At 43.8% G+C, this 17,083-nt stretch overlaps 1 protein-coding gene and 1 pseudogene across 8 annotated transcripts in view; one reads left to right on the top strand and one right to left on the bottom strand.

The window, feature by feature from the left end:
* Positions 1-13,992, bottom strand: part of LOC120308258 — a 64,057-nt pseudogene extending 50,065 nt beyond the window's left edge.
* Positions 1-17,083, top strand: part of TPK1 (thiamin pyrophosphokinase 1) — a 421,498-nt gene that overhangs the window by 233,890 nt on the left and 170,525 nt on the right. The gene's annotated exons all lie outside the window — the stretch shown is intronic.

Raw genomic sequence — 17,083 nt, 5'->3', positions numbered from 1 at the left:
AGAAGGCTAAAACAAAGCACCTTACTCAAAAGGGACAATCTAAAACGGCTGAGCGAGAGGCTTTGAGGAGACATTTGGCTTTAGAACGACAAATTACCAGGGCACAGAGAACCAGTTCCAATGGGACAAGTACGGTTTCCCCTGTCCCATTGGTGGCACCCATCTCAGAACCTACTGCCCAGGAAGTTCTCAAAACTTGGTCTCCTCCTGGGGAAACCGAACAGTTGGATTCCTCCAATCCCTCCTCACCAGCTTCTTCACCCGACCACACTCCTACTGCTGCCACGTCCAGTGACAAAGCGCAGGAGAACATATGGTCGGCACAATTTCAGGCATTCATGCAGGATGCCTTTTCCCAGTTCATGGCTTCTAAGAGGCAAGTGGCCTTTCACACACCCCATAAGGGACGAAGTAGGCCACCCCCTACTAACATTTCTGAGACCTCCTCTCAAATAGGAGAGGGTGACTCATTAGACCTTGATATATCAGACATGCCCCTTTCGGAGGATGAGGACACCGCACCTGAGCAGGCGACAAGCTCTGGCCTCTTTGACCCAGCGCTCCTCAAATCTCTTCTGATAAAGGCAGTCTCCACGGTCAGCCTGACATCAGTACAGGAAGAGAAGCCCTCTACAAGCAAGGAGGCCAATCCTCTATTTGCCAAAAAGGTCCCACAGGATAAGTACATTCCATGTCCGGAGGTCTTCATGACCACGGTAGAGGAACAATGGTCCTCCCTTGCAAGCCCACCGGCACCCAATAGCGTGGAAAGAAAGCTTTTCAATCTCTCTCCCTCCTTCTCGAACATGTTAGAGGTTCCTACTGTAGATAACCCCTTGATCTCATTATTTTCTACCTCCGCGATTCCAGGAGACATGGCGGAGGCCTTGAAACCTGAAGAAAAGAAATTTGAACACTCCCTCCATCGTTCCCACATGGCTGCAGCCTGGGCGGCCAAAGCAGCCACTTCATCATCATTCTTCGCGAGGGCCTGTATTATGTGGTTGAGGGAACTGCAAAGCACGGTACCTCCAGATCAGGTCAGAGTACACCAAACATTGGCCAAGCTCCTCGCGGCCTCTCAATTCATGGCTGACGCTTCACTGTACGCAACAAAGTACGCGGCAAGATCCATTGCGGCCACAGTGGCCTCGCGTAGACTACTGTGGCTCAAAAATTGGAAGACAGACCTGAGGTCCAAGTGGCGTCTCTCAATGTCCAAATACAGTGGAGCATTCCTGTTTGGATCCATACTGGACCCACATGTCAGTGAAGGCAGAGATAAGAGAAAGATCCTAGTACACCCATCAAAGAAGTTAGATAGGAGAGGCAGTCAAGATTTCCGGAGACAGGGCTTCCGCCCAGGAAGCCCCTGGGAATGGAGACAGCCCTTTCGGTCAGGGCAATCCTGGGACTGGCCCAGAGGCTCACGATCCTTCTACCCGAGACAGGATCGACCCCAGGATCGCCAAAACACGGGAGCCAGAGGCCAGTTCCAGCCCAGACGTCCATATAGGGGATCGGGAGGCAGATCCTTTAAGCGCACCAAGTGACGCCAAACAGGACACTCCCATCGGAGGTCGGTTAGGAAATTTCATCGAGGTCTGGGAGCAGACCACTACTGACGCCTGGGTCTTGGAGACGATCAGACATGGTCTGACCTTAGACTTTTGTTCTCCCCCACCAAGCCGGTTCATCAGATGTCCCATCTCCAGAAAGGTACACAAGACAAGGTTGCTAACTTCGGCCATAGCTCACCTCCTGTCAATTCAAGCCATAGAGAGGGTACCAAAGGGAGAGGAAGGAAGAGGATTTTATTCCATCCTCTTCGTTATCCCAAAGACATCAGGAGGGTGGAGAGCAATATTGGACCTGAAGGGCCTGAATTATTACATAAATTACAGGAGGTTCAAGATGCACTCCTTGAAATCCATCCTAGCCAGCGTCAGGGAAGACGATCTACTATCCTCAATAGATCTCACAGAGGCGTACCTACACATTCCCATTCATCCCAGTTACCGGAAATTCCTCAGATTTACCTACGCAGGCCGGCATTACCAATACAGGGCCCTACCCTTTGGGCTATCCTCAGCGCCAAGGGTATTTACCAAGATCCTAGCTGTAATAGCGGCCCATCTCAGGCTGATGCCGGTTCGCGTACAGTTTTATCTGGACGACATCTTGATTCAGTCCAGATCTCAGGAACAAGCAAAGGCAGATCTCAAGACCACAATCCGAACCTTACAGGGGCATGGATTCTCGGTCAATATAGACAAGAGTCATCTCACTCCCTCAAGGAGACTGCAACACCTAGGCGCAGTGATAGACTCATCACAGTGTAGGGTATACCTTTCCTAGGAGCGACAAATCAGCATATCCAAGCTAATTCACCAAATTCAAAAAATCAGGAGAGTGCCCTTGATACAGCTCTCGAAACTCCTGGGAAAGATGATATCTTGCATGGGCATTATCCCATGGGCAAGGCTCCACTCGAGGGAGTTGCAGTGGTTCCTCCTACCCTACCAGAAGAGGAACCTCAGTACTTCCAACAGGAAAGTCTTGGTACCAGTACAGGTGATGAGATCACTGAAATGGTGGCTATCCCCCATGGTACTCAAGGGGAGCATATTCAGGGAACCGAACAGGGTCACGCTCACGACAGACACGAGCCTGTTCGGATGGGGAGCCCACCTGGGAACCCAGATAGCACAGGGCCAGTGGGACCAGAAGGACCTTTCACACAGCATCAATTGGCTAAAGCTGCGGGCCATCCACCTGGCTCTACGTCATTTTTCACACCTAGTAACAAGGAGGCACGTCCTCGTATTAACAGACAATGTAGCAGCCAAGGCACATGTAAACAAGGAGGGGGGAATGCGATAGCGGAACTAATGAAGGAGGCATTAGCTCTGGCTCAGTGGGTAGAATCCAACGTGAGTTCCATCAGAGCAGAACACATCTCAGGGGAGACAAATACCCAGGCAGACTCCCTGAGCAGAGCCAAGGTGGATCAGTCGGAATGGCGTCTGGATCCGGCTCTGTTCGAGGAGATCTCCCGGAGATTCGGACAACCACATCTGGACCTATTTGCCAACCCCAAGAACACACAACTCCCCAGGTTCTTCTCCAGATTCCCGTCTCCGGGGTCGGAGGGAACGGATGCTCTCAGGTGTCGGTGGCCGGCGCAACTCCTGTACGCCTTTCCACCGCTGCCCTTAATACCGGCGACCATACGCAAGTTGATTCTGGAAGGCGCAGAGATAGTCTGCATTGCCCCGCATTGGCCACGGCGCCCGTGGTTTGCCAACCTCGTGGACCTTTCGATATCACCCCCGTGGAGGATTCCCCCGGACAGAGTAATTCTCAGCCAGGGCAAGTTTGTGCACCCAGATCCCCAGTGGCTACAACTAGCCGCTTGGCATTTGAGCGGCAAAGTTTAGCCAAGCACTCTTACTCGGCAGGGGTGATATCGATCATACAAGCATCACGACGAGCGTCCACTAACAGGATTTACGATGCTACATGGAAAGGTTTTTGTAGGTGGTGCGTTCCTCTTTGCCTAGATCCAGCCGCAGTATCTATCCCCAATATTCTAGATTATCTCTTGGAGGGTCTTAATAAGGGCCTATCAGTCAACACTATTCGCAGACAGATATCGGCTCTCTCAACTGTACTCTCCTGCGACAACTTAACCTCCCTAGCGCAACATCCAGCGATTAACGCCTTTTTAAAAGGGGCGACCAACACAAAACCCCCCGTCATACACAGGTACCCGTCTTGGAACTTTCCTAAAGTCCTTCTAGCCTTGACATCAGCACCCTTTGAGCCTCTTGAATCATGTTCTCTTCATCACCTATCGCTGAAGGTAGCCTTTCTTGTGGCAATTACTTCAGCAAGGAGAATTTCAGAACTAGCGGCATTGTCAGTAAGGAAGGATCTGTGTACCTTCTTCAAGGACAAGGTCGTTCTTAGACCAGATCCGGCCTTCATTCCGAAAGTAAACAGCATCTTTCACAGATCTCAGGAACTGACTCTTCCTGATTTCTGCCCAAAACCCAAACATAGGCTAGAGCATAGATGGCACAAGCTGGACGTGCGTAGAGCGTTGTGTTTCTACGTGAAACGCACTTCGGCCTTCCGCAAGACAGAAGCATTATTTGTTTCCTTTCAACCATCAACTATGGGAAAGAAGGTGTCTTCTTCCACCATAGGTAGGTGGATCAGAGCCTGCATGGCCCAAGCCTACGTCTTGCAGGAACTGCCAGTACCCACACATGTGACTGCCCATTCAACACGGAGCGCGGCCACATCTGCGGCGTGACTAACACAAGCGCTGGTAGAAGAAATTTGCAAGGCCGCAACTTGGTCTTCCCCTTCTGTCTTCATTCGGCATTACCGTTTAGATTCCCTTGCCGCAGCAGATGCTGCCTTTGGTAGAAGAGTGCTACAGCAAGTCGTATCTGCTCAGAATTCGGTAGCCTAGACATTCCCTCCCAGGGGGACATGAGGGCTTTGGTATGTCCCATCTATTGGACTCTACAGCCATCCTGCTGGAGAAGGGGTGTTGTCTTACCTGAACGCCTTTTCTCAGCAGGATGATGTAGAGTCCAAACCCACCCAGGGGTTAGGTCTAGGCAGATATAAGATAAAGAGCTACAATATTAATTCCAACAAAGTTTCTCGCCTAAGTCAAAACTGGGGTCACGCCCAAAGGAAGGGGTGTGGCCAAAGTTTTTACCCAGTCTGCCGGGCAGGAAGGCTGTCATAGAACCCATCCATTGGACTCTACATCATCCTGCTGAGAAAAGGCGTTCAGGTAAGACAACGCCCCTTTTATCCTATTAAAACTTTTTATAGTTTTATAATTTCTTGGTGTTCGTGCATTTTTTTGCTAGTTAACATATAAGAAAATGACAAATGCAGAGGGCTGCACTTGTCATTTTCTTGTTATTTTGTCTTAGTATTTTTTCCTTTTCCAAACTAGCTGCAATTTCAGTTCCACTATACCAGTGGTTCTCAACCTTTTTAATGCCGTGACCCCCAACTGGTCGTAAGTCGAGGACTAGCCAACTGGTCATAAGTCGAGGACTTTCCCTGCCCGGGAGCGCCGCGCATGTGTGGTGCCGCCCCCTGCGCCAGCCGAGGCGTAGCTGGCAAGCGACAGAGATGGCGCAGGCCGACCACCGGCTGGGCCACCAGCTGGCCCAGCCCAAGGGAGGTAAGGCATCTGCCAGGCCCCATGCGTGCCAGCAACCCTCCCTGCGCCCGCCGGCCTCCCACCTCCCACCCCTGGCCCTCTTTTACTTATATTTTTAGTAGTTGCTCAGCAGGGAGGAGTGGAAACTTCCAGACAGCTTGCCTTCGCTGCAGACAACTTTCAGCACCGTTTGCAAAATGGGACTTTTGGCGGGCTCAGCAGGGCAGAGACATCCTGGACAATTCCTATTGGCTTTTGAAAGCCAATAGAATTAGATTCTATTCAAGAGAGTCTATTCTATTGGCTTTCAAAAGCCAATAGAATAAAAGGGAATAGCACAGCTAAGGAAAAGGGGAAAAAATAGCGGACTGCGTTGTTTGGCGACCCCCATGAAATGGTCGTTCGATCCCAAATGGGGTCCCAACCCACAGGTTGAGAACCGCTGAACTATACAATGTGATACAGTTATTTCCTATGTCCTCTTCATAATCTTTCCTTTTCTTCCTCTATCTCTTTACCTTGTTTTTGCAGCAAATGAAAAATTTGAGATCCTACTGTGTTTAATATCCTGCTTTATGTCATGGAGAAATCTCTCTTTCCCTCTCCCTCCCCCTCCCCTCTCCTCCCACAATGACATCTGTGTTTCACTGCAGATGCACTGAAATTAATATCAGTGCTTGCCCAATCAGTGGAACATTTCTGAGTTGATGCAATTTTATTAATATTTTTATGGAATATTTGTTACAGTAGAAAGCAAATCTATAGAATTCTCCAGGATAAATTGGGAGAAGGGATAATTGGGAGCATCATTTGATATCATATTGGTGGTATTTTTATTAATGTTCTCACAGGAATAATAAATGTTATCATGTGCCTTGTTTTTCACGTATGTAGACACCGTAGAATATCATTTTAATGGACTAGTTGCAGAAATGTTCATTATATTATTGTGGGATGACATCACCGCACAAATACATTTGAGTTTTTTATTGCTTCATTCAAGGCAACCTGCAAAGGATATGGATCAGATAAAACACTCCTTGGAAAACTGGAGTGAGTTACTATGAGAAAGTAGGACATGAAAAAAGATAATGATAGGAAATGGTTTCCTTTACTTTATTCTGGTCTTTACAAGTAAAACCTGTAAATTATGTTTTTGAAAAAGGTCAACTTTAGATGTGTACTTTTTGAACCTATTCAATTTCTCATCTATCACACAGTGTGCTGCCCCACTCGCTCATACACACATATAACTGTGGTTTAGTGAGTTTATTAATATTCCCCAGCAATTCCCTTCACCAAAATTCAGAATTCTCCCAATTAAGTTCAGCCATGAGCAGGCCAAAATTAGTCCACAGAGCAATGGCCTAATAGTCCATAAAGCAGTTGAAAGTTGATCAAACAAAATAAACTCCACTAGACAAACATAAATCCACAATCAAGAGAGCTCACGAGGCAAGTAAAGTCCAGAGTCTACAAGGCACAAATCAATTCCAAATACAATGTCAATCCAGAGTGAATCAGGAAACATGATGACCAACAACATATAGTCAGAAAACAACATATTGTTTCTAGCAACACCTCCATCTGTCTGCTGTGATAAATAGCCAGCTTTCTGGTGCAGCCCATCAAGACAGGTGGAGCCCCCTCCTTTCGAGTAGTCTATCTGACCTCTAGATGGACTCGTTCGGGTGCCCCATGCACGAATAGTCTCGCTAAGATTTTTCAGTGGGAATCTTTTGGCAAGGGATAAAGTGCACTTGTTTGGAAAACAGGTCCATAACCTCCCAGATGACAGTTTTTTCGTTGCTTTCTGGTAATTCCACTATAAAATCCATGCATATTTCTTTCCAGGGGGCTGTGGGATTCACCACTGGTTGTAACAGTCTGGGCGATTTCCCTTGCAACCTCTTAGCAGCTGCGCAAGTTGGGCAGCTGGCCAGGTAACTTTCTATTTCCTTTTTCATGGACGACCACCAAAATTGCCTTGGAGTTCTGTTTTACTGGTCTCATCTATTGGAACCGTGACAGCAAATTTATTAAATTAAATTAAATGAGGATATCATCAAGGTAAACTAAGACCCTCTTGTACAGATGATCATGTAGCACTTGATTGATCAATTGCATGAACACAGCAGGGGCTCCCTGCAGCCCAAACAGCATAACATTGAACTGAAAGCTTCCCAGGAGACTGTTAAAAGCCATCTACCATTCATTTTCTTTTTTAACTCTCACTCGATAGTACGCCTCTCTTAGGTCCAGCTTGGTAAAAAAAACTTTCCTTTTGCCATTAAAGGAAGTGGGTACATATTCTCCATGCTGACCCCATTTAACCTTTTAAAATCCACACACAGCCTCAGCAACCCATCTTTTTTCTTTAAAAAGCACAGAAACAGCTACTCGGGATTTTGCTGGCTGAATGAACCCTCTAGCCAAGTTTTTATCAATGTACTCCCTCAGTTCTCTCAGCTCACAGGGGGGTCATTGAGTACATTTTTGGCTTGGGCAGGGGAGGACAGGATGTCACACTCTGCTCGCTGAATACCTCAGTTATGTCTCAGTATTCGCTTGGGACAAGCAGCATCCCAGGCAGGGAGTTTACGGCAGTTTTCAGAGATTTCAGTTTCAAGAGATTGCCTCTGATTTTCACTTGTGTCACTGGCAGGGGTGGGAGGTGAAGGTCCCGTTGCTAACCTTAAAGGCATCATTCCGTTTTCCCACCAGATGATGGGCTGCTATTTATCAAGCCAGGATCCTCCCAAAATTACTACCTCAGTCATTTTGGGGACTACCACAAAACAGATAAATTCCTAGTGCTCTCCTAGCTCTAGATGTACTGGTTGGTCAACTTAGTGGCTGGAGCCCTGCTATAAGGGATCTATCCATCCATCCATTCAAACCTTATGGATATGGGCAACAATTTGGCACAGATGCCTGGCTTGAGTGCTGTGGGGAGGTTGATCAAACACTGGGTGCAATCAGAGTCAATTAAAACATGCAAATCCATTGGTGCTCCCATCTTAGAGATCAAGAGCTTTGCAGAGAAGGCAAAAGGTGGGAAGGCTGACTCACCATCGGGTCATCTTCTCCTTCACTGTTGCTGTTGCAAGGAGCAGGCGGAGGCAGGCTTTCAGTCAGAGTCTCAGATTTCCCTTGGGGAGGAGAGGTGACTTGTGTGGCTTGCTCTTGGCTGGCCCAATTCAATTTTTCATGCATTTTTTCAGGATCCTCTCTTTGGTTTTGTAGAAGCAGTATGTATTCTTTTAGGTGGAGGAAAAGGAACTAGATAGTTGGTTGCCCAGTGCCCTGGTCAGTCACATCTGAAGCACTTGATTGGAGGTCCCACAGGTGCTTTAGGACCATTGAGGAACCTGACGTCTCATTTGGTCCTGCTTTGATCTGGATCCTGGTGCTGCAGGTTTTTGATAGCGATTCAGCTCGATGTTTAAGTTTATGGCTAGGCGGTACCATTTATGTAATTGGTTAGGAATCAATGGTCCAAACCGGCCTTGAAGTGGTTGATAAGCCATCATTCAGGCCACTGCTTGATCCATCCAGCCACTCTTCTGAACTCCCTCACGTATTCTTTCGCTGATCGGCTCCTCTGTTTCAATTTGTGGATGTCCTTTTCAGCTTGCAGGGCTTGGAATTCATCTTCAAATCTGGTTCTCAGCCCACACGTAAATATATTGAAATATATTGAAATCCCACAGCTTATCATGCAAGGCAGTCACCCACTCCGCTACCTTCCCTTCTAAATTTGTGGCCATAACATCAACCATTCCAGCTCCATCATGGTAAGTCTGGCTGTAACAATTTATGTGAGCCCACCCTTGGTTTGGGAAGAAGGACAGCTTCTCAAGATCCATGTCAAAGGTGGGTTTGAGAGGGGATAGGTTGTTGCTACCAAAGAGCCTGTAATATGCCAGGCATATGGCACTGGGGTCACTGATAATCCCCTCTCTGGAAAGCCCTTGGCTGGGGTCCTGGACTGGCTGGGTGTTGATAATGGTCAGGGCTGGCATGACATTAGTAGTGGTCAGGGCTGGCATGGCGTCAGTGGCGTTAGTACTAGCAGGACACTGGTAAGGATCGGGGCTGGCATGCTGGTAGCGATCAGGGCTGACCTGATGTTGGTAGCATTCGGGCTGGCATGGTGTCAGCAACAATCAGGGCTGGCATGGTATCAGTAGCAATCAGGGAAGTCGTAGCGCTGGTGACAGTCAGGGCTGGCATGGCATTGGTAACGGTCAGGACTGGCATGGAGTCGATAACAGTCAGGGCTCCGCTAGCGCAACGGGCTTGAGGTTAGAGCTGGTCTAGGCAGTGAAGAGATGGCACAAGTCATCAGTATGGGACTGAGGCTTTGCCATGGCGGTGGACAGTCATGGGAACACCTGTCCTCTCGCCCGCTGGAGATCACCTGGCGGGTGACTGGCTCCACTTGTCCCATCTCAATTCAATCAAATTTCTCTCTCAAGCTCAGACGGAATGACTTCTCTCTCAAGCTCAGAAGGTTGTCAGGTATCTCCATTCCCCCGATTCATCTCAAGCGACTGGCCATTTCACCTTTCTCAGCACTGGTGAACGAGATCCGCAGAAAGAGATCAATGGGAATTCAGCTTCAGCGGCCTTCATAGTGTTTTTTCATGGCAGGGCAGTATCCGATTGCCAAGTCCCTCCAATGGTTAATGCTCCTTCTGGCTGCATCACTGTCTCCAGTGGGACCTCCCAGGCTTTCGGCCTGGCTCCGGCCACAGGGACTGCACTCTCAGCCTGGGCTGTAGCCTGCTTTCCAACCACTGCCACCATGCCAAGGCTCGCGGCCAATTCCCCCTTCTTCTCCATCTCAAAATCTTCCCTGAGTCTTTGTCGTCCTTCCAAAGGTTTAGGTAGGTGACCAGGGCTCAGGATTCTGCATTTTAAAATAAATTGGAGTCTTGGTTTAATGTCATGGTTCCGATAGATGAGACCAGTAAAACAGAACTCCAAGGCAAAAAGTTTCCTTAAAAAACGTATTTATTTGGCTACATAGTATTGGCACAATCAAAAGTGAAACCAAGACTGAAGTTCCCTCCCAAAGATTACAATGTTACAAAGTTGAACTTCCCACTCCAGTAATATGTCATAAATCACATTTCCCAATTAACTACTTGATTGGGTAAAGATGAAAGGAAAGCTGGCAAAAAGGTATGTCTTTCAACAAGTAAAGGCAATTAGAAGACAGCATTTGTTGCTTTATGAAGCTTAACCAGAGAACAAAGAAGCTGAGGCAGAAGGAAACAGGATAGGTATTTTGTGGATATTTTGATCCAAGATTAAAAGGGTTTTTCTGTTTTCTTAATTTGCAACATTTTGTCTTCTAGTTGCCTGTACTCCCTAAAGATATGCTGTATTTCCATACAGGAAGCAAAGTGATTTAGAATAACAGCATAAATCAAAGGGAAAAAGAGAGTGAACAACTAACATCCAGCAAGGGTTTGAAATAAATCAGCATTCATCTAGCTGATCTACTTTTAAAGATAAAAAGCAAAGCAAAAATTCAAAAGTGAATTTTTGGCATGCTTAAAAAAACTGAAATGCCAACAGGAAGATGGATACCCATGACTTTCTTTGATCATTCCTAAGTGCTCCCATTCAAATCCAGGGAACTACATTGTGAGAGAGCCAACTTAGCAAAATTGGCAGATCATTGGAAAGAGAAACATATCCTTACCACTCAGCAGCCATCTTGGGGAGGAATCATTCTCTCTACTTTTTAAATGAAGCTCTGTGGATTAATTTGTGAATAATCCATTCCATCACATTGAATGTAAATGGTTGTACAGTTTTGTAACTGACAGCAAAGTCACAAGGTTATAATAGATTAAATATAAACCTCTTTACAGGTCTTATTATGTACTCATAGACATTGTAGGAGTAATTGATATATTTGACAAGGTTTCTCTGTCAGTCATATGCATGTTTATTTGGGATTTTTTTTTAAAACGAATGATATCTATTTTTTGGTAAATTTGTTTCCTAGGATTGAATTATAACTTTTAATTTAGGTTGTATGCTACATGATTTAAATCTTATTTATTAAGCAGGAATGTAGGTCTAATTACACACTTCTACATTTCATTAAATCTGAAGAAAATTTCCCTATGGAACAGTTCTGCCATTATTTCTCTTGGCTTCTTTGAAAGAGTTTTGTTGGAAAGGCTAATTAAGCCTGAAAGAAGAATATCTACTAATTAACTAGTGGGTAAGAAAGCCAGTATGATTGTGACGTACAATTTGGTACTACATAGCAAAGCTGTGAAAATATATTCTATAGATTTATTATTTTATTATATTACACTGTAAATTTTATTCTTTTTCAACCTGCATTTGACAGAAAGGGAATTGAGTGGTCAGCACCCTACCATACATATATGAAATCATGATGCATCTCTAGAGAAGTTCAAAGAACTTTTATAACCATCCTGACTTATTTAAAAACCTTGATCAAAATTTCTCAAGCTACCTGAGCCTTGTTCTAAATCATAGTGATATATGCTTTTCGAATGTGAATGTCTCCATATTCAGAAAGCATATATCCAGCTACATTCTTATTTTAAAAAGTAAGATTTAATCATGTAGCATACAACCTAGCTCCATCCCTCCCTCTCTCAAATTCCTACCAACTTCCCCATTTACTTTGCTTATAGAACTTGCAGGAAGAAAGTCGGTGGATAGCTGCAGTCCAAGACCATCAGGCAGTTTAGGGCTTCTATGATGGCTTTCCCTGACACCGACACAGACAATGAGGGAAAAATCAACTTCAGGGACTTTGTAGGAGGATACAGGGGAGCATCAGGAAGACGCTCAGGTCTCTGAGCAGGCAGTGAATGGGCCAGAGGAGAAAGAGAGGCCAGAAACCTCAGAAGGGACAACTGAACAAGCTGCTGGCTGAAGAAGAAAGGGGAGAGATTCAGCCGCAGCTGGAGGGCTCGGGTGCCCAGTCAGAAGTGCAGGGCGGAGAAGGAATACAACTGCAGTTAGTCAGCAAGGATGAGGAGGAATTCTCTCCTCCACCAGATCCCAGGACATGCAGGACTGAAAGGAAACAGATGCAACAGAGATTGACAAGGCTACTTGCAAGGAACTAGTCTCACCCCTCCTAATGACTTAAACCAGCATGCGCCTACTTAACCCAATAGGTGGAGTAGTGCAACACTGGAAACAACAGTTTGATTTCCTGCTCTGTCTATGTTCTGGCTTCCTGGGTTTCTATCTTGTTTCTTGACTCTGTACTTGGACTCTGGATTTGTGACTGGATTCTGGACTTGTTACCTTGGATTTGGATATAGGTATTCTCGACTTACAACAGTTTGCTTAGTGACCTTTTGAAGTAACAACGGCACTGAAAAAAATGTCTTATGACCATTGTAAAATCCCCATGGTCACATAATTTACATTCAGATGCTTGATGACTGTGTTACTAATTTAACAACTGCAGAGATTCACTTAATAAATATGACAAGAAAAGTCATAAAATGGAGCAAAACTTACTTAACAAATTTCTCACTTAGCAACAAAAAGTTTGAGCTCAGTTTTGGTCGTAAGTTGGGGGCTACTTGTATGGTGCCTTTGGACTTGTGCCTAGATTTTGTATTTTGGTTGGTTGATTTTGTGCCGGACTTTGGCACTGATTGGGAAGGGTGTATGGGGTGCCCAAGATGTACCTCATGGGTCTGGGGAAATGTGCAAGATGGGTTGTAGTTCAGGAAAGTGGCAAGAGTTGCCATGAGGGTTAGGAAAGACACACGGGAGGCAGCACTGGTTGGGAAGAATGAATGATGGTTTGCAAGAGATATACACAAGGGAGCTGCATGGGTTTAGAAGGGTATATGGTATATATAAGAAGTGCTGTGTGAGTCAAGAAAGGCAGAGATCAGCACAGATCTCATGTGGAGCTATATAGGTTGGGGAGCACATGAGGCAGTGGGATGGGCTGAGAAGGGTATGCTGCGGTTATTTCCTGCCTTTATCTCCCTCCTTTTCTCTCTCCCTTTTTTCCTTTTCCCTTCCTTTCCTTTTCTTATGGTTAGGTAACTGGCTGCTTCTAGATGGGGACAGAGTGAGGGATTGCAAGACCAGCTGGGAAAGCGTCACGAAATGTTGAAAATGAAGATTATTTGATTGCAGTAGCAGACCAACAGCACCCAGTAGAACTGAAGCAGTGCTTTCCCAAATTTCATTCCCTCACGAATCTTGGGATTTGGGACGTGGGACATATTCTGTCCCCAACCTTTTGGGCAACAGAGATCGGTTCCATGGAGAAAGATTTTTCCATGGACCGGAGAGTATGTGGTTTTGTGTGCTGCCTGCATCCCATGGATGGGGCTTTGCTTGTTTGGGCTGGTTTATGGCATGCTGCAGCCTGGTACCAATCCACGGACCAGGGGTTGGGGACTCCTGAGTTAGGATACCTTGAGAGTATGTTTGACATACCTTGGACAAAAATTGTTGCCCTATAATTTGGGGTTTCACTCAGAGGTCATGAGAATGAGACAGTTAATAGCTTAAAGATTGAATTTAAGATATAGCTGTTGTCTGCCAGATGCTCTAAAAACTGTATGCCAGGTTTCACAGCTGCCTTGAACTTCAAAGCTATTCTATTCTGATAAACATTACAAGAATCAGTGTCATCTATTAATAATGAATTTGAGAACAAGAAATGTACAGCAAGTACAAACTTACCCTAGGTCTTTCGGAAGCACTCAATAGGGTACAAAACTGCCAAATCCAGCCTAAACATCAGGATGTCTGTGTAATAAATCATAAAAATTTCTAAACAATTGAAAGTATAATATTTGAAAATATATTTGGAAAACATAAATATAGTACTACCAGAAATACAAAACCATTTCTAGGTATAATTAATCTTAATATCATTCCATGATGATGTTTAATATATTTCCCAAGTGCAATCTAAAATTTTTACATTGTATTTAAGAAATTCTATAACTTCATTAAATATATAGCTAAGAAAAAATGCAGTGACCAATGATTTAACAAAATCAATTCTTTGTCTCATATATGGTGAAAAATAATGGTTTTGCGATGTTACTTCAATATGTATAGTTAGTTAATTTTAACCATTCAGTCATGTCTGACTCTTCGTGATTTTATAGGCAAGTGCTGTCCATGCTATCCTGTCTAGCACAGCTTCTTTTAGTTGTTGGATGTTCACCTTTGTATCAGCTTTGATGACATGAAGCCAGTAAGTTCCTTGCTTGCCTTTTTTTTTTGATCCATTAATCATTTGTAGCATCATTGGCTTCTCCAATTTACTTTGGCCAAAGTAAATCAGGCATAGTCTTGTGATTTTGGCTTCTAGTGATGTGTTTGGTTTAATATGATTTAACTCCTCTGTTAGTTACTCTGGCTGTCCATGGTATACACAACAATCTACAACAACATCATAGTTCAAAGGCATCCATTCTTCTTTGATCAGCCATTCTTAGTGTCCAACTCTCATACCTATACATCATTATAGGGAAGACTATTGCTCTAACTAGCCTGTTTTTTATATTTATATCATTATCTCTACTTTTCCTGATCTTATTCATGTTAAACATTGCAGTGTGGCCTAAGGTTATTCTGCATTTGATTTCAGGTATAGAACAATTTTGAGCAATTTTTGATCCAAGGAACATAAATATTTGAACTATTTCAATTTCTTCGTTGATTTTAATCATCTCATGTCCATCTACAGCTGTTGTCATTATCTTTGCTTTCCTGAACTTAAAACTCAGTCCTATTTTTTCACTTACATCCTTGATTTTTCAGATTATTTTTTCTGTGTTGTCCTTATTTTTATCCAATAGTGTTGTACCATTAAATTATTTGTAATTCTTTCTCCAGTCTTAATTCCCAAATCAGGCAGTTCCAGGTCTAATTTCTGCATGATCACTTCAGCATACATATGGAACAAAAATGGTGATAAAATACATCCCTCTCTAACTTCCTTATTAATTTTGAACCAATCTGTGTCACCATAGAAAGGTCTCACTATTGCCTCCTAATCAGTGTATGGTGATCTCATAAGTCTGATCAGGTGGGTTGTGACACCAAGATCATGCAAAACCACCTATAGCTTATTGTGTTCTGCACAGTCAAAAGTTTTTCTGTATTCGATAAAACACTCATATATAGATCCTTTTAATATTCACATGGCTTTTCCATAATCCATCTAATATTGTCAATGTGAGCTTGACTGTCATGCTCCTTTCTAAAACCAGTTTGTTCATCAGGTAACTCTTCTGTATCTTCTGTTAATTGATCTTTAACAAGATATTATGCAACTTTAAACAGTGGATTGGCTTTAAAACAGTAAATCTGTATATGCTGAAGAACTGAATATTTTTGCTTTCTTGGAAATATAACAATAGAGTAGATTTTGTACTTGAATATCTCTTGTAGATGTAGTTCTTGACTTACAAACATTTGTTCAGTGTTCATTCGAAATTACAACCAATGTTCAAAGTTATGCTGTTGCAGCTCACCCACAGTCACATGATTGCAATTTGGGCTCTTAGCAAACGGATGTGATCACCATTTTCTATTTTCCTGCTGACTTCCTCAGAAGATCACAAGCTGCTGCCACAGGACTTCCCAAAAGGCTAACTGAAAAAGATCCATTGGGGTCCATTTTGGGACAGACTTTTTCAGCCAGCTTCTTTGAGAGCTGAACCTGTCAGATTGATTTTGCCCCATGAAGATCACCCAGAAATTTAAACACAAATGCTCCGATGTGGTAGGTTTCTGAATGAGTCCCATATGGCTCAAAGATATCTTAAGGATGACCTTTCCTTATTAGTTACTGTTCATCCTATCCTGATAGTTAGGGAGCGCTTGCTAAGGAGTTCAACTTATAGAAGATGTAGCAGAAGAGAATCTGATGACAGATCTTTAGCAGCTCCTCTGCTCTGGAATATTGATCTCCTCAGGCATTCTTTCAGAAAGCCTTTGGAAACTGACAGTGCTATTTTTAATTGCTTTAGCCAATTATTTCTGGTATTTAAATTTAATTAAGAATTAGGTTGGAATTGTTATTTTAAGTATTACATTAATTTTGTACTGGATTTTATAAGTAAGCCCTCTACGTTGCCTAGAGTCTGCTTTGTTTCAGGTGGTAGGCAAACCTCATAAATGAGTATTGAAAGGAAGAAAGCCTTGAAAAGCTTCCTAACTCCAAAGCTGTTATTGAATTCATCATTATAAGAATTAGGTAGAGAATAGCACAAATGATTGTTTTTCCTTATTTGCTGCTGGAGAGGCAGTTGGGGAGAATTGCCCTGAGAAAGGAAGCTTGGATCCTGATGATTCAGTGAGCTAGCTCCTGTCTCTGCCTTGCTCTAGAAAGTTAGAAAATCTTTCTAGCATGGAGCATGGAGACGAGGAGAGATGGCACACTATACAAAGAAGCAAAGCTGCTCTCTCAGCTGCATATCTCCACAACTTTTGTAACCATTCATCCATGGTAGGAATCGAGGCACCCTTCCACCTTTGTGCATAGAGCAATCTTGCTGCTGTCATCATATATAAAATCAGAGTTCCAAATTTTTTCCCAGTTCTCTTTCCATTAGACCCAGAAGGAAAGTTTCTGGTTTAATCTTTATGTTCACTTTAAGAATTTTCTGCATTAATATATGAACCCTACTCCAATATTTCTTTGCCTTATCACATGTCCACCATAAATGATAAAAAATCCTTCTTTACATTTATATTTCCAACATTCGTTTGAAATACCTTTATACATTCTAGATAACGTATCTGATGTTAAATGCCAGTGATACATCATTTTGTAAAATTTTTCTTTTAGGTTATAATTTAATGTGAATTCTAAGCCTTTTA

The sequence above is a fragment of the Crotalus tigris genome, unplaced genomic scaffold (genome assembly GCF_016545835.1).
Source record: "Crotalus tigris isolate CLP2741 ecotype Arizona unplaced genomic scaffold, ASM1654583v1 scf7180000017888.547151679:1136858, whole genome shotgun sequence".
NCBI classification, from domain to species: Eukaryota; Metazoa; Chordata; class Lepidosauria; order Squamata; family Viperidae; genus Crotalus; species Crotalus tigris.
This window is presented reverse-complemented; position numbering and strand designations above follow the sequence as displayed.